The following is a 14790-nucleotide window of genomic DNA, read 5'->3' on the forward strand; positions in this document are numbered from 1 at the left end:
CGCTAGCCGGGACTCGGACCCGGGTCGCAAGAATGGGAATCTTGCATGATACCCCTACACTACTAGCGCTAACTGCATTTTAATGGACAACAAAGTGAAATTACTGCTTTTAATTAGAAGAATGACCCCTTACATTTGTTAAAATCCTTGTGCGCTAGCCGGGACTCGGACCCGGGTCGCAAGAATGGGAATCTTGCATGATACCCCTACACTACTAGCGCTAACTGCGTTTTGCCCAACAACAAAGTTAAATTTCTGCTTTCAATTAGAAGAACGACCCTTTACATTTCTTAAAATCTTTATGCGCTCGCCGGGACTCGAACCCGGGTCGCAAGAATGGGAATCTTGCATGATACCCCTACACTACTAGCGCTAACTGCATTTTAGTGGACAACAAAGTGAAATTACTGCTTTCAATTAGAAGAATGACCCTATATATTTCTTAAAATCTTTGTGCGCTAGCCGGGACTCGGACCCGGGTCGCAAGAATGGGAATCTTGCATGATACCCCTACACTACTAGCGCTAATTGCATTTTGCCCAACAACAAAGTGAAATGACTGCTTTCAATTAGAAGAATGACCCTTTACATTTCTTAAAATCCTTGTGCACTAGCCGGGACTCGGACCCGGGTCACAAGAATGGGAATTTTGCATGATACCCCTACACTACTAGCGCTAACTGCGTTTTGCCCAACAACAAAGTGAAATTACTGCTTTCAATTAGAAGAATGACCCTTTACATATTTTAAAATCCTTGTGCACTAGCCGGGACTCGGACCCGGGTCGCAAGAATGGGAATCTTGCATGATACCCCTACACTACTAGCGCTAACTGCATTTTAATGGACAACAAAGTGAAATTACTGCTTTCAATTAGAAGAATGACCCTTTACATTTCTTAAAAACCTTGTGCGCTAGCCGGGATTTGGACCCGGGTCGCAAGAATGGGAATCTTGAATGATACCCCTACACTACTAGCGCTAACTGCATTTTAATGGACAACAAAGTGAAATTACTGCTTTCAATTAGAAGAATGACCCCTTACATTTGTTAAAATCCTTGTGCGCTAGCCGGGACTCGGACCCGGGTTGCAAGAATGGGAATCTTGCATGATACCCCTACACTACTAGCGCTAACTGCGTTTTAATGGACAACAAAGTGAAATTACTGCTTTCAATTAGAAGAATGACCCCTTACATTTGTTAAAATCCTTGTGCGCTAGCCGGGACTCGGACCCGGGTTGCAAGAATGGGAATCTTGCATGATACCCCTACACTACTAGCGCTAACTGCGTTTTGCCCAACAACAAAGTGAAATTACTGCTTTCAATTAGAAGAATGACCCTTTACATATTTTAAAATCCTTGTGCACTAGCCGGGACTCGGACCCGGGTCGCAAGAATGGGAATCTTGCATGATACCCCTACACTACTAGCGCTAACTGCATTTTAACGGACAACAAAGTGAAATTACTGCTTTCAATTAGAAGAATGACCCTATATATTTCTTAAAATCTTTGTGCGCTAGCCGGGACTCGGACCCGGGTCGCAAGAATGGGAATCTTGCATGATACCCCTACACTACTAGCGCTAACTGCATTTTAATGGACAACAAAGTGAAATTACTGCTTTCAATTAGAAGAATGACCCTTTACATTTCTTAAAATCCTTGTGCGCTAGCCGGGACTTGGACCCGGGTCGCAAGAATGGGAATCTTGCATGATACCCCTACACTACTAGTGCTAACTGCATTTTGCCCAACAACAAAGTGAAATGACTGTTTTCAATTAGAAGAACGACCCTTTACATTTCTTAAAATCTTTATGCGCTAGCCGGGACTCGAACCCGGGTCGCAAGAATGGGAATCTTGCATGATACCCCTACACTACTAGCGCTAACTGCGTTTTAATGGACAACAAAGTGAAATTACTGCTTTCAATTAGAAGAATGACCCCTTACATTTGTTAAAATCCTTGTGCGCTAGCCGGGACTCGGACCCAGGTCGCAAGAATGGTAATCTTGCATGATACCCCTACACTACTAGCGCTAACTGCATTTTAATCGACAACAAAGTGAAATTACTGCTTTCAATTAGAAGAATGACCCCTTACATTTGTTAAAATCCTTGTGCGCTAGCCGGGACTCGGACCCGGGTCGCAAGAATGGGAATCTTGCATGATACCCCTACACTACTAGCGCTAACTGCGTTTTGCCCAACAACAAAGTGAAATTACTGCTTTCAATTAGAAGAACGACCCTTTACATTTCTTAAAATCTTTATGCGCTAGCCGGGACTCGAACCCGGGTCGCAAGAATGGGAATCTTGCATGATACCCCTACACTACTAGCGCTAACTGCATTCTAATGGACAACAAAGTGAAATTACTGCTTTCAATTAGAAGAATGACCCTTTACATTTGTTAAAATCTTTATGCGCTAGCCGGGACTCGGACCCGGGTCGCAAGAATGGGAATCTTGCATGATACCCCTACACTACTAGCGCTAACTGCATTTTTCCCAACACTAAAGTGAAATTACTGCTTTCAATTAGAAGAATGACCCTTTACGTTTCTTAAAATCCATGTGCGCTAGCCGGGACTCGGACCCGGGTCGAAAGAATGGGAATCTTGCATGATACCCCTACACTACTAGCGCTAACTGCATTTTAACAAACAACAAAGTGAAATTACTGCTTTCAATTAGAAGAATGACCCTTTACATTTGTTAAAATCCTTGTGCACTAGCCGGGACTCGGACCCGGGTCACAAGAATGGGAATTTTGCATGATACCCGTACAATACTAGCGCTAACTGCATTTTGCCCAACAACAAAGTGAAATTACTGCTTTCAATTAGAAGAATGACCCTTTACGTTTCTTAAAATCCATGTGCGCTAGCCGGGACTCGGACCCGGGTCGAAAGAATGGGAATCTTGCATGATGTCCCCTACACTACTAGCGCTAACTGCATTTTAACAGACAACAAAGTGAAATTACTGTTTTCAATTAGAAGAATGACCATTTACATTTCTTAAAATCCTTATGCGCTAGCCGGGACTCGAACCCGGGTTGCAGAAATGGGCATCTTGCATGATACCCCTACACTACTAGCGCTAACTGCATTTTGCCCAACAACAAAGTGAAATTACTGCTTTCAATTAGAAGAACGACACTTTACATTTCTTAAAATCTTTATGCGCTAGCCGGGACGCGAACCCGGGTCGCAAGAATGGGAATCTTGCATGATACCCCTACACTACTAGCGCTAACTGCATTTTGCCCAACAACAAAGTGAAATTACTGCTTTCAATTAGAAGAACGACACTTTACATTTCTTAAAATCTTTATGCGCTAGCCGGGACGCGAACCCGGGTCGCAAGAATGGGAATCTTGCATGATACCCCTACACTACTAGCGCTAACTGCATTTTAATGGACAACAAAGTGAAATTACTGCTTTCAATTAGAAGAATGACCCCTTACATTTGTTAAAATCCTTGTGCGCTAGCCGGGACTCGGACCCGGGTCGCAAGAATGGGAATCTTGCATGATACCCCTACACTACTAGCGCTAACTGCCTTTTAGTGGACAACAAAGTGAAATTACTGCTTTCAATTAGAAGAATGACCCTTTACATTTCTTAAAATCCCTCTGCACTAGCCGGGACTCGGACCCGGGTCGCAAGAATGGGGATCTTGCATGATACCCCTACACTACTAGCGCTAACTGCATTTCAGTGGACAACAAAGTGAAATTACTGCTTTCAATTAGAAGAATGACCCTTTACATTTCTTAAAATCCTTGTGCGCTAGCCGGGACTTGGACCCGGGTCGCAAGAATGGGAATGTTGCATGATACCCCTACACTACTAGCGCTAACTGCATTTTGCCCAACAACAAAGTGAAATGACTGTTTTCAATTAGAAGAACGACTCTTTACATTTCTTAAAATCTTTATGCGCTAGCCGGGACTCGAACCCGGGTCGCAAGAATGGGAATCTTGCATGATACCCCTACACTACTAGCGCTAACTGCATTTTGCCCAACAACAAAGTGAAATTACTGCTTTCAATTAGAAGAATGACCCTATATATTTCTTAAAATCTTTATGCGCTAGCCGGGACTCGGACCCGGGTCGCAAGAATGGGAATGTTGCATGATACCCCTACACTACTAGCGCTAACTGCATTTTGCCCAACAACAAAGTGAAATGACTGTTTTCAATTAGAAGATCGACCCTTTACATTTCTTAAAATCTTTATGCGCTAGCCGGGACTCGAACCCGGGTCGCAAGAATGGGAATCTTGCATGATACCCCTACACTACTAGCGCTAACTGCATTTTGCCCAACAACAAAGTGAAATGACTGTTTTCAATTAGAAGATCGACCCTTTACATTTCTTAAAATCTTTATGCGCTAGCCGGGACTCGAACCCGGGTCGCAAGAATGGGAATCTTGCATGATACCCCTACACTACTAGCGCTAACTGCATTTTGCCCAACAACAAAGTGAAATGACTGTTTTCAATTAGAAGATCGACCCTTTACATTTCTTAAAATCTTTATGCGCTAGCCGGGACTCGAACCCGGGTCGCAAGAATGGGAATCTTGCATGATACCCCTACACTACTAGCGCTAACTGCATTTTGCCCAACAACAAAGTGAAATGACTGTTTTCAATTAGAAGATCGACCCTTTACATTTCTTAAAATCTTTATGCGCTAGCCGGGACTCGAACCCGGGTCGCAAGAATGGGAATCTTGCATGATACCCCTACACTACTAGCGCTAACTGCATTTTAACAGACAACAAAGTGAAATTACTGCTTTCAATTAGAAGAATGACCCCTTACATTTGTTAAAATCCTTGTGCGCTAGCCGGGACTTGGACCCGGGTCGCAAGAATGGGAATCTTGCATGATACCCCTACACTACTAGCGCTAACTGCATTTTGCCCAACAACAAAGTGAAATGACTGTTTTCAATTAGAAGAACGACCCTTTACATTTCTTAAAATCTTTATGCGCTAGCCGGGACTCGAACCCGGGTCGCAAGAATGGGAATCTTGCATGATACCCCTACACTACTAGCGCTAACTGCATTTAAACGGACAACAAAGTGAAATTATTGTTTTCAATTAGAAGAATGACCTTTTACATTTCTTAAAATCTTTATGCGCTAGCTGGGACTCGAACCCGGGTCGCAAGAATGATACCCCTACACTACTAGCGCTAACTGCATTTGAACTGAGAACAAAGTGAAATTACTGCTTTCAATTAGAAGAATGACCCTTTACATTTCTTAAAATCTTTATGCGCTAGCCGGGACTGGAACCAAGGTCGCAAGAATGGAAGCTTGCATGATACCCCTACACTACTAACGCTAACTGCGTCTGAAATGAGAACAAAGTGAAATTACTGCTTTCAATTAGAAGAATGACCCTTTACATTTCTTAAAATCCTTTTGCGCTAGTCGGGACTCGGACCCGGGTCGCAAGAATGGGAATCTTGCATGATACCCCTACACTACTAGCGCTAACTGCGTTTTAGTGGACAACAAAGTGAAATTACTGCTTTCAATTAGAAGAATGACCCTTTACATTTCTTAAAATCCTTGTGCGCTAGCCGGGACTTGGACCCGGGTCGCAAGAATGGGAATCTTGCATGATACCCCTACACTACTAGCGCTAATTGCATTTTGCCCAACAACAAAGTGAAATGACTGTTTTCAATTAGAAGAACGACCCTTTACATTTCTTAAAATCTTTATGCGCTAGCCGGGACTCGAACCCGGGTCGCAAGAATGGGAATCTTGCATGATACCCCTACACTACTAGCGCTAACTGCATTTTAATGGACAACAAAGTGAAATTACTGCTTTCAATTAGAAGAATGACCCCTTACATTTGTTAAAATCCTTGTGCGCTAGCCGGGACTCGGACCCGGGTCGCAAGAATGGGAATCTTGCATGATACCCCTACACTACTAGCGCTAACTGCGTTTTACCCAACAACAAAGTGAAATTACTGCTTTCAATTAGAAGAACGACCCTTTACATTTCTTAAAATCTTTATGCGCTAGCCGGGACTCGAACCCGGGTCGCAAGAATGGGAATCTTGCATGATACCCCTACACTACTAGCGCTAACTGCATTCTAATGGACAACAAAGTGAAATTACTGCTTTCAATTAGAAGAATGACCCTTTACATTTGTTAAAATCTTTATGCGCTAGCCGGGACTCGGACCCGGGTCGCAAGAATGGGAATCTTGCATGATACCACTACACTACTAGCGCTAACTGCATTTTAATGGACAACAAAGTGAAATTACTGCTTTCAATTAGAAGAATGACCCTTTACATTTCTTAAAATCCTTGTGCGCTAGCCGGGACTTGGACCCGGGTCGCAAGAATGGGAATCTTGCATGATACCCCTACACTACTAGTGCTAACTGCATTTTGCCCAACAACAAAGTGAAATGACTGTTTTCAATTAGAAGAACGACCCTTTACATTTCTTAAAATCTTTATGCGCTAGCCGGGACTCGAACCCGGGTCGCAAGAATGGGAATCTTGCATGATACCCCTACACTACTAGCGCTAACTGCATTTTCATGGACAACAAAGTGAAATTACTGCTTTCAATTAGAAGAATGACCCCTTACATTTGTTAAAATCCTTGTGCGCTAGCCGGGACTCGGACCCAGGTCGCAAGAATGGGAATCTTGCATGATACCCCTACACTACTAGCGCTAACTGCATTTTAATGGACAACAAAGTGAAATTACTGCTTTCAATTAGAAGAATGACCCCTTACATTTGTTAAAATCCTTGTGCGCTAGCCGGGACTCGGACCCGGGTCGCAAGAATGGGAATCTTGCATGATACCCCTACACTACTAGCGCTAACTGCGTTTTGCCCAACAACAAAGTGAAATTACTGCTTTCAATTAGAAGAACGACCCTTTACATTTCTTAAAATCTTTATGCGCTAGCCGGGACTCGAACCCGGGTCGCAAGAATGGGAATCTTGCATGATACCCCTACACTACTAGCGCTAACTGCATTCTAATGGACAACAAAGTGAAATTACTGCTTTCAATTAGAAGAACGACCCTTTACATTTGTTAAAATCCTTGTGCGCTAGCCGGGACTCGGACCCGGGTCGCAAGAATGGGAATTTTGCGTGATACCCCTACACTACTAACTCTAACAGCATTTTAACAGACAACAAAGTGAAATTACTGCTTTCAATTAGAAGAATGACCCTTTACATTTTTTAAAATCCTTGTGCACTAGCCGGGACTCGGACCCGGGTGACAAGAATGGGAATTTTGCATGATACCCCTACACTACTAGCGCTAACTGCATTTTAACGGACAACAAAGTGAAATTACTACTTTCAATTAGAAGAATGACCCTTTACATTTCTTAAAATCTTTATGCGCTAGCCGGGACTCGAACCCGAGTCCCAAGAATGGGAATCTTGCATGATACCCCTACACTACTAGCGCTAACTGCGTTTTAGTGGACAACAAAGTGAAATTACTGCTTTCAATTAGAAGAATGACCCTTTACATTTGTTAAAATCCTTGTGTGCTAGCCGGGACTCGGACCCGGGTCGCAAGAATGGGAATCTTGCATGATACCCCTACACTACTAGCGCTAACTGCATTTTGCCCAACACTAAAGTGAAATTACTGCTTTCAATTAGAACAATGACCCTTTACATTTCTTAAAATCTTTATGCGCTAGCCGGGACTGGAACCCAGGTCGCAAGAATGGAAGCTTGCATGATACCCCTACACTACTAGCGCTAACTGCGTTTGAAATGAGAACAAAGTGAAATTACTGCTTTCAATTAGAAGAATGACCCTTTACATTTCTTAAAATCCTTGTGCGCTAGCCGGGACTTGGACCCGGGTCGCAAGAATGGGAATCTTGCATGATACCCCTACACTACTAGCGCTAACTGCGTTTGAAATGAGAACAAAGTGAAATTACTGCTTTCAATTAGAAGAATGACCCTTTACATTTCTTAAAATCCTTGTGCGCTACGGGAATCTTGCATGATACCCCTACACTACTAGTGCTAACTGCATTTTGCCCAACAACAAAGTGAAATGACTGTTTTCAATTAGAAGAACGACCCTTTACATTTCTTAAAATCTTTATGCGCTAGCCGGGATTCGAACCCGGGTCGCAAGAATGGGAATCTTGCATGATACCCCTACACTACTAGCGCTAACTGCATTTTGCCCAACAACAAAGTGAAATTACTGCTTTCAATTAGAAGAACGACCCTTTACATTTCTTAAAATCTTTATGCGCTAGCCGGGACTCGAACCCGGGTCGCAAGAATGGGAATCTTGCATGATACCCCTACACTACTAGCGCTAACTGCATTTTGCCCAACAACAAAGTGAAATTACTGCTTTCAATTAGAAGAACGACCCTTTACATTTCTTAAAATCTTTATGCGCTAGCCGGGACTCGAACCCGGGTCACAAGAATGGGAATCTTGCATGATACCCCTACACTACTAGCGCTAACTGCGTTTTAGTGGACAACAAAGTGAAATTACTGCTTTCAATTAGAAGAATGACCCTTTAGATTTCTTAAAATCTTTATGCGCTAGCCGGGACTCGAACCCGGGTCGCAAGAATGGGAATCTTGCGTGATACCCCTACACTACTAGCGCTAACTGCATTTTAATGGACAACAAAGTGAAATTACTGCTTTCAATTAGAAGAATGACCCCTTACATTTGTTAAAATCCTTGTGCGCTAGCCGGGACTCGGACCCGGGTCGCAAGAATGGGAATCTTGCATGATACCCCTACACTACTAGCGCTAACTGCGTTTTGCCCAACAACAAAGTGAAATTACTGCTTTCAATTAGAAGAACGACCCTTTACATTTCTTAAAATCTTTATGCGCTAGCCGGGACTCGGACCCGGGTCGCAAGAATGGGAATCTTGCATGATACCCCTACACTACTAGCGCTAACTGCGCTTTAGTGGACAACAAAGTGAAATTACTGCTTTCAATTAGAAGAATGACCCTTTACATATCTTAAAATCCTTCTGCACTACCCGGGACTCGGACCCGGGTCGCAAGAATGGGGATCTTGCATGATACCCCTACACTACTAGCGCTAACTGCATTTTAGTGGACAACAAAGTGAAATTACTGCTTTCAATTAGAAGAATGACCCTTTACATTTCTTAAAATCCTTGTGCGCTAGCCGGGACTTGGACCCGGGTCGCAAGAATGGGAATCTTGCATGATACCCCTACACTACTAGTGCTAACTGCATTTTGCCCAACAACAAAGTGAAATGACTGTTTTCAATTAGAAGAACGACCCTTTACATTTCTTAAAATCTTATGCGCTAGCCGGGACTCGAACCCGGGTCGCAAGAATGGGAATCTTGCATGATACCCCTACACTACTAGCGCTAACTGCATTTTGCCCAACAACAAAGTGAAATGACTGTTTTCAATTAGAAGAACGACCCTTTACATATTTTAAAATCCTTGTGCACTAGCCGGGACTTGGACCCGGGTCGCAAGAATGGGAATCTTGCATGATACCCCTACACTACTAGCGCTAACTGCATTTTAGTGGACAACAAAGTGAAATTACTGCTTTCAATTAGAAGAATGACCCTTTACATTTCTTAAAATCCTTGTGCGCTAGACGGGACTTGGACCCGGGTCGCAAGAATGGGAATCTTGCATGATACCCCTACACTACTAGCGCTATCTGCATTTTAACGGACAACAAAGTGAAATTACTGCTTTCAATTAGAAGAATGACCCCTTACATTTGTTAAAATCCTTGTGCGCTAGCCGGGACTCGGACCCGGGTCGCAAGAATGGGAATCTTGCATGATACCCCTACACTACTAGCGCTAACTGCGTTTTAATGGACAACAAAGTGAAATTACTGCTTTCAATTAGAAGAATGACCCCTTACATTTGTTAAAATGCTCGTGCGCTAGCCGGGACTTGGACCCGGGTCGCAAGAATGGGAATCTTGCATGATACCCCTACACTACTAGCGCTAACTGCGTTTTGCCCAACAACAAAGTGAAATTACTGCTTTCAATTAGAAGAATGACCCCTTACATTTGTTAAAATCCTTGTGCGCTAGCCGGGACTCGAACCCGGGTCGCAAGAATGGGAATCTTGCATGATACCCCTACACTACTAGCGCTAACTGCATTTTAATGGACAACAAAGTGAAATTACTGCTTTCAATTAGAAGAATGACCCCTTACATTTGTTAAAATCCTTGCGCGTTAGCCGGGACTCGGACCCGGGTCGCAAGAATGGGAATCTTGCATGATACCCCTACACTACTAGCGCTAACTGCGTTTTGCCCAACAACAAAGTGAAATTACTGCTTTCAATTAGAAGAATGACCCCTTACATTTGTTAAAATCCTTGTGCGCTAGCCGGGACTCGAACCCAGGTCGCAAGAATGGGAATCTTGCATGATACCCCTACACTACTAGCGCTAACTGCATTTTAGTGGACAACAAAGTGAAATTACTGCTTTCAATTAGAAGAACGACCCTTTACATTTCTTAAAATTTTTATGCACTAGCCGGGACTTTAACCCGGGTCGCAAGAATGGGAATCTTGCATGATACCCCTACACTACTAGCGCTAACTGCATTTTAGTGGACAACAAAGTGAAATTACTGCTTTCAATTAGAAGAACGACCCTTTACATTTCTTAAAATCTTTGTGCGCTAGCCGGGACTCGGACCCGGGTCGCAAGAATGGGAATCTTGCATGATACCCCTACACTACTAGCGCTAATTGCATTTTGCCCAACAACAAAGTGAAATGACTGTTTTCAATTAGAAGAACGACCCTTTACATTTCTTAAAATCTTTATGCGCTAGCCGGGACTCGAACCCGGGTTGCAAGAATGGGAATCTTGCATGATACCCCTACACTACTAGCGCTAACTGCATTTTAATGGACAACAAAGTGAAATTACTGCTTTCAATTAGAAGAATGACCCCTTACATTTGTTAAAATCCTTGTGCGCTAGCCGGGACTCGGACCCGGGTCGCAAGAATGGGAATCTTGCATGATACCCCTACACTACTAGCGCTAACTGCATTTTAATGGACAACAAAGTGAAATTACTGCTTTCAATTAGAAGAATGACCCCTTACATTTGTTAAAATCTTTATGCGCTAGCCGGGACTCGAACCCGGGTCGCAAGAATGGGAATCTTGCATGATACCCCTACACTACTAGCGCTAACTGCATTCTAATGGACAACAAAGTGAAATTACTGCTTTCAATTAGAAGAATGACCCTTTACATTTGTTAAAATCTTTATGCGCTAGCCGGGACTCGGACCCGGGTCGCAAGAATGGGAATCTTGCATGATACCACTACACTACTAGCGCTAACTGCATTTTAATGGACAACAAAGTGAAATTACTGCTTTCAATTAGAAGAATGACCCTTTACATTTCTTAAAATCCTTGTGCGCTAGCCGGGACTTGGACCCGGGTCGCAAGAATGGGAATCTTGCATGATACCCCTACACTACTAGTGCTAACTGCATTTTGCCCAACAACAAAGTGAAATGACTGTTTTCAATTAGAAGAACGACCCTTTACATTTCTTAAAATCTTTATGCGCTAGCCGGGACTCGAACCCGGGTCGCAAGAATGGGAATCTTGCATGATACCCCTACACTACTAGCGCTAACTGCATTTTAATGGACAACAAAGTGAAATTACTGCTTTCAATTAGAAGAATGACCCCTTACATTTGTTAAAATCCTTGTGCGCTAGCCGGGACTCGGACCCAGGTCGCAAGAATGGGAATCTTGCATGATACCCCTACACTACTAGCGCTAACTGCATTTTAATGGACAACAAAGTGAAATTACTGCTTTCAATTAGAAGAATGACCCCTTACATTTGTTAAAATCTTTATGCGCTAGCCGGGACTCGAACCCGGGTCGCAAGAATGGGAATCTTGCATGATACCCCTACACTACTAGCGCTAACTGCATTCTAATGGACAACAAAGTGAAATTACTGCTTTCAATTAGAAGAATGACCCTTTACATTTGTTAAAATCTTTATGCGCTAGCCGGGACTCGGACCCGGGTCGCAAGAATGGGAATCTTGCATGATACCCCTACACTACTAGCGCTAACTGCATTTTAATGGACAACAAAGTGAAATTACTGCTTTCAATTAGAAGAATGACCCTTTACATTTCTTAAAATCCTTGTGCGCTAGCCGGGACTTGGACCCGGGTCGCAAGAATGGGAATCTTGCATGATACCCCTACACTACTAGTGCTAACTGCATTTTGCCCAACAACAAAGTGAAATGACTGTTTTCAATTAGAAGAACGACCCTTTACATTTCTTAAAATCTTTATGCGCTAGCCGGGACTCGGACCCGGGTCGCAAGAATGGGAATCTTGCATGATACCCCTACACTACTAGCGCTAACTGCGTTTTGCCCAACAACAAAGTGAAATTACTGCTTTCAATTAGAAGAACGACCCTTTACATTTCTTAAAATCTTTATGCGCTAGCCGGGACTCGAACCCGGGTCGCAAGAATGGGAATCTTGCATGATACCCCTACACTACTAGCGCTAACTGCATTCTAATGGACAACAAAGTGAAATTACTGCTTTCAATTAGAAGAATGACCCTTTACATTTGTTAAAATCTTTATGCGCTAGCCGGGACTCGGACCCGGGTCGCAAGAATGGGAATCTTGCATGATACCCCTACACTACTAGCGCTAACTGCATTTTAATGGACAACAAAGTGAAATTACTGCTTTCAATTAGAAGAATGACCCTTTACATTTGTTAAAATCCTTGTGCACTAGCCGGGACTCGGACCCGGGTCGCAAGAATGGGAATCTTGCATGATACCCCTACACTACTAGCGCTAACTGCATTTTAATGGACAACAAAGTGAAATTACTGCTTTCAATTAGAAGAATGACCCCTTACATTTGTTAAAATCCTTGTGCGCTAGCCGGGACTCGGACCAGGGTCGCAAGAATGGGAATCTTGCATGATACCCCTACACTACTAGCGCTAACTGCATTTTGCCCAACAACAAAGTGAAATTACTGCTTTCAATTAGAAGAACGACACTTTACATTTCTTAAAATCTTTATGCGCTAGCCGGGACGCGAACCCGGGTCGCAAGAATGGGAATCTTGCATGATACCCCTACACTACTAGCGCTAACTGCATTTTAATGGACAACAAAGTGAAATTACTGCTTTCAATTAGAAGAATGACCCCTTACATTTGTTAAAATCCTTGTGCGCTAGCCGGGACTCGGACCCGGGTCGCAAGAATGGGAATCTTGCATGATACCCCTACACTACTAGCGCTAACTGCCTTTTAGTGGACAACAAAGTGAAATTACTGCTTTCAATTAGAAGAATGACCCTTTACATTTCTTAAAATCCCTCTGCACTAGCCGGGACTCGGACCCGGGTCGCAAGAATGGGGATCTTGCATGATACCCCTACACTACTAGCGCTAACTGCATTTCAGTGGACAACAAAGTGAAATTACTGCTTTCAATTAGAAGAATGACCCTTTACATTTCTTAAAATCCTTGTGCGCTAGCCGGGACTTGGACCCGGGTCGCAAGAATGGGAATCTTGCATGATACCCCTACACTACTAGCGCTAACTGCATTTTACCCAACAACAAAGTGAAATGACTGTTTTCAATTAGAAGATCGACCCTTTACATTTCTTAAAATCTTTATGCGCTAGCCGGGACTCGAACCCGGGTCGCAAGAATGGGAATCTTGCATGATACCCCTACACTACTAGCGCTAACTGCATTTTGCCCAACAACAAAGTGAAATGACTGTTTTCAATTAGAAGATCGACCCTTTACATTTCTTAAAATCTTTATGCGCTAGCCGGGACTCGAACCCGGGTCGCAAGAATGGGAATCTTGCATGATACCCCTACACTACTAGCGCTAACTGCATTTTGCCCAACAACAAAGTGAAATGACTGTTTTCAATTAGAAGATCGACCCTTTACATTTCTTAAAATCTTTATGCGCTAGCCGGGACTCGAACCCGGGTCGCAAGAATGGGAATCTTGCATGATACCCCTACACTACTAGCGCTAACTGCATTTTGCCCAACAACAAAGTGAAATGACTGTTTTCAATTAGAAGATCGACCCTTTACATTTCTTAAAATCTTTATGCGCTAGCCGGGACTCGGACCCGGGTCGCAAGAATGGGAATCTTGCATGATACCCCTACACTACTAGCGCTAACTGCATTTTGCCCAACAACAAAGTGAAATGACTGTTTTCAATTAGAAGATCGACCCTTTACATTTCTTAAAATCTTTATGCGCTAGCCGGGACTCGAACCCGGGTCGCAAGAATGGGAATCTTGCATGATACCCCTACACTACTAGCGCTAACTGCATTTTAACAGACAACAAAGTGAAATTACTGCTTTCAATTAGAAGAATGACCCCTTACATTTGTTAAAATCCTTGTGCGCTAGCCGGGACTTGGACCCGGGTCGCAAGAATGGGAATCTTGCATGATACCCCTACACTACTAGCGCTAACTGCATTTTGCCCAACAACAAAGTGAAATTACTGCTTTCAATTAGAAGAATGACCCTATATATTTCTTAAAATCTTTATGCGCTAGCCGGGACTCGAACCCGGGTCGCAAGAATGGGAATCTTGCATGATACCCCTACACTACTAGCGCTAACTGCATTTTAGTGGACA

The 14790-nt window shown here is 43.3% G+C and overlaps 30 non-coding genes across 30 annotated transcripts; all 30 read right to left on the bottom strand.

Moving 5' to 3' along the window:
• Positions 1-302: 302 nt before the first annotated feature.
• trnag-ccc lies at positions 303-373 on the bottom strand. Its single transcript has one exon. It is a non-coding gene; the product is annotated as a tRNA-Gly (tRNA).
• A 1449-nt stretch (positions 374-1822) lies between these two features.
• trnag-ccc lies at positions 1823-1893 on the bottom strand. The gene has a single exon. It is a non-coding gene; the product is annotated as a tRNA-Gly (tRNA).
• An 81-nt stretch (positions 1894-1974) lies between these two features.
• On the bottom strand, positions 1975-2045 carry trnag-acc. Its single transcript has one exon. It is a non-coding gene; the product is annotated as a tRNA-Gly (tRNA).
• Positions 2046-2278: 233 nt separating this feature from the next.
• Positions 2279-2349, bottom strand: trnag-ccc. Its single transcript has one exon. It is a non-coding gene; the product is annotated as a tRNA-Gly (tRNA).
• A 1602-nt stretch (positions 2350-3951) lies between these two features.
• On the bottom strand, positions 3952-4022 carry trnag-ccc. Its single transcript has one exon. It is a non-coding gene; the product is annotated as a tRNA-Gly (tRNA).
• Positions 4023-4255: 233 nt separating this feature from the next.
• On the bottom strand, positions 4256-4326 carry trnag-ccc. Its single transcript has one exon. It is a non-coding gene; the product is annotated as a tRNA-Gly (tRNA).
• Positions 4327-4407: 81 nt separating this feature from the next.
• trnag-ccc lies at positions 4408-4478 on the bottom strand. Its single transcript has one exon. It is a non-coding gene; the product is annotated as a tRNA-Gly (tRNA).
• An 81-nt stretch (positions 4479-4559) lies between these two features.
• On the bottom strand, positions 4560-4630 carry trnag-ccc. The gene has a single exon. It is a non-coding gene; the product is annotated as a tRNA-Gly (tRNA).
• Positions 4631-4711: 81 nt separating this feature from the next.
• On the bottom strand, positions 4712-4782 carry trnag-ccc. Its single transcript has one exon. It is a non-coding gene; the product is annotated as a tRNA-Gly (tRNA).
• A 233-nt stretch (positions 4783-5015) lies between these two features.
• Positions 5016-5086, bottom strand: trnag-ccc. The gene has a single exon. It is a non-coding gene; the product is annotated as a tRNA-Gly (tRNA).
• Positions 5087-5761: 675 nt separating this feature from the next.
• On the bottom strand, positions 5762-5832 carry trnag-ccc. Its single transcript has one exon. It is a non-coding gene; the product is annotated as a tRNA-Gly (tRNA).
• A 233-nt stretch (positions 5833-6065) lies between these two features.
• Positions 6066-6136, bottom strand: trnag-ccc. Its single transcript has one exon. It is a non-coding gene; the product is annotated as a tRNA-Gly (tRNA).
• A 385-nt stretch (positions 6137-6521) lies between these two features.
• trnag-ccc lies at positions 6522-6592 on the bottom strand. The gene has a single exon. It is a non-coding gene; the product is annotated as a tRNA-Gly (tRNA).
• Positions 6593-6977: 385 nt separating this feature from the next.
• trnag-ccc lies at positions 6978-7048 on the bottom strand. Its single transcript has one exon. It is a non-coding gene; the product is annotated as a tRNA-Gly (tRNA).
• Positions 7049-8164: 1116 nt separating this feature from the next.
• On the bottom strand, positions 8165-8235 carry trnag-ccc. The gene has a single exon. It is a non-coding gene; the product is annotated as a tRNA-Gly (tRNA).
• Positions 8236-8316: 81 nt separating this feature from the next.
• trnag-ccc lies at positions 8317-8387 on the bottom strand. Its single transcript has one exon. It is a non-coding gene; the product is annotated as a tRNA-Gly (tRNA).
• An 81-nt stretch (positions 8388-8468) lies between these two features.
• On the bottom strand, positions 8469-8539 carry trnag-ccc. The gene has a single exon. It is a non-coding gene; the product is annotated as a tRNA-Gly (tRNA).
• An 81-nt stretch (positions 8540-8620) lies between these two features.
• trnag-ccc lies at positions 8621-8691 on the bottom strand. Its single transcript has one exon. It is a non-coding gene; the product is annotated as a tRNA-Gly (tRNA).
• Positions 8692-9379: 688 nt separating this feature from the next.
• On the bottom strand, positions 9380-9450 carry trnag-ccc. Its single transcript has one exon. It is a non-coding gene; the product is annotated as a tRNA-Gly (tRNA).
• A 689-nt stretch (positions 9451-10139) lies between these two features.
• trnag-ccc lies at positions 10140-10210 on the bottom strand. The gene has a single exon. It is a non-coding gene; the product is annotated as a tRNA-Gly (tRNA).
• A 689-nt stretch (positions 10211-10899) lies between these two features.
• trnag-ccc lies at positions 10900-10970 on the bottom strand. The gene has a single exon. It is a non-coding gene; the product is annotated as a tRNA-Gly (tRNA).
• A 233-nt stretch (positions 10971-11203) lies between these two features.
• On the bottom strand, positions 11204-11274 carry trnag-ccc. Its single transcript has one exon. It is a non-coding gene; the product is annotated as a tRNA-Gly (tRNA).
• A 385-nt stretch (positions 11275-11659) lies between these two features.
• On the bottom strand, positions 11660-11730 carry trnag-ccc. The gene has a single exon. It is a non-coding gene; the product is annotated as a tRNA-Gly (tRNA).
• A 233-nt stretch (positions 11731-11963) lies between these two features.
• trnag-ccc lies at positions 11964-12034 on the bottom strand. Its single transcript has one exon. It is a non-coding gene; the product is annotated as a tRNA-Gly (tRNA).
• Positions 12035-12571: 537 nt separating this feature from the next.
• trnag-ccc lies at positions 12572-12642 on the bottom strand. The gene has a single exon. It is a non-coding gene; the product is annotated as a tRNA-Gly (tRNA).
• A 1145-nt stretch (positions 12643-13787) lies between these two features.
• On the bottom strand, positions 13788-13858 carry trnag-ccc. Its single transcript has one exon. It is a non-coding gene; the product is annotated as a tRNA-Gly (tRNA).
• An 81-nt stretch (positions 13859-13939) lies between these two features.
• On the bottom strand, positions 13940-14010 carry trnag-ccc. Its single transcript has one exon. It is a non-coding gene; the product is annotated as a tRNA-Gly (tRNA).
• Positions 14011-14091: 81 nt separating this feature from the next.
• Positions 14092-14162, bottom strand: trnag-ccc. Its single transcript has one exon. It is a non-coding gene; the product is annotated as a tRNA-Gly (tRNA).
• A 233-nt stretch (positions 14163-14395) lies between these two features.
• On the bottom strand, positions 14396-14466 carry trnag-ccc. Its single transcript has one exon. It is a non-coding gene; the product is annotated as a tRNA-Gly (tRNA).
• Positions 14467-14699: 233 nt separating this feature from the next.
• Positions 14700-14770, bottom strand: trnag-ccc. Its single transcript has one exon. It is a non-coding gene; the product is annotated as a tRNA-Gly (tRNA).
• Positions 14771-14790: the final 20 nt, after the last annotated feature.

This window comes from Xenopus tropicalis, chromosome 5, assembly GCF_000004195.4.
Source record: "Xenopus tropicalis strain Nigerian chromosome 5, UCB_Xtro_10.0, whole genome shotgun sequence".
NCBI classification, from domain to species: Eukaryota; Metazoa; Chordata; class Amphibia; order Anura; family Pipidae; genus Xenopus; species Xenopus tropicalis.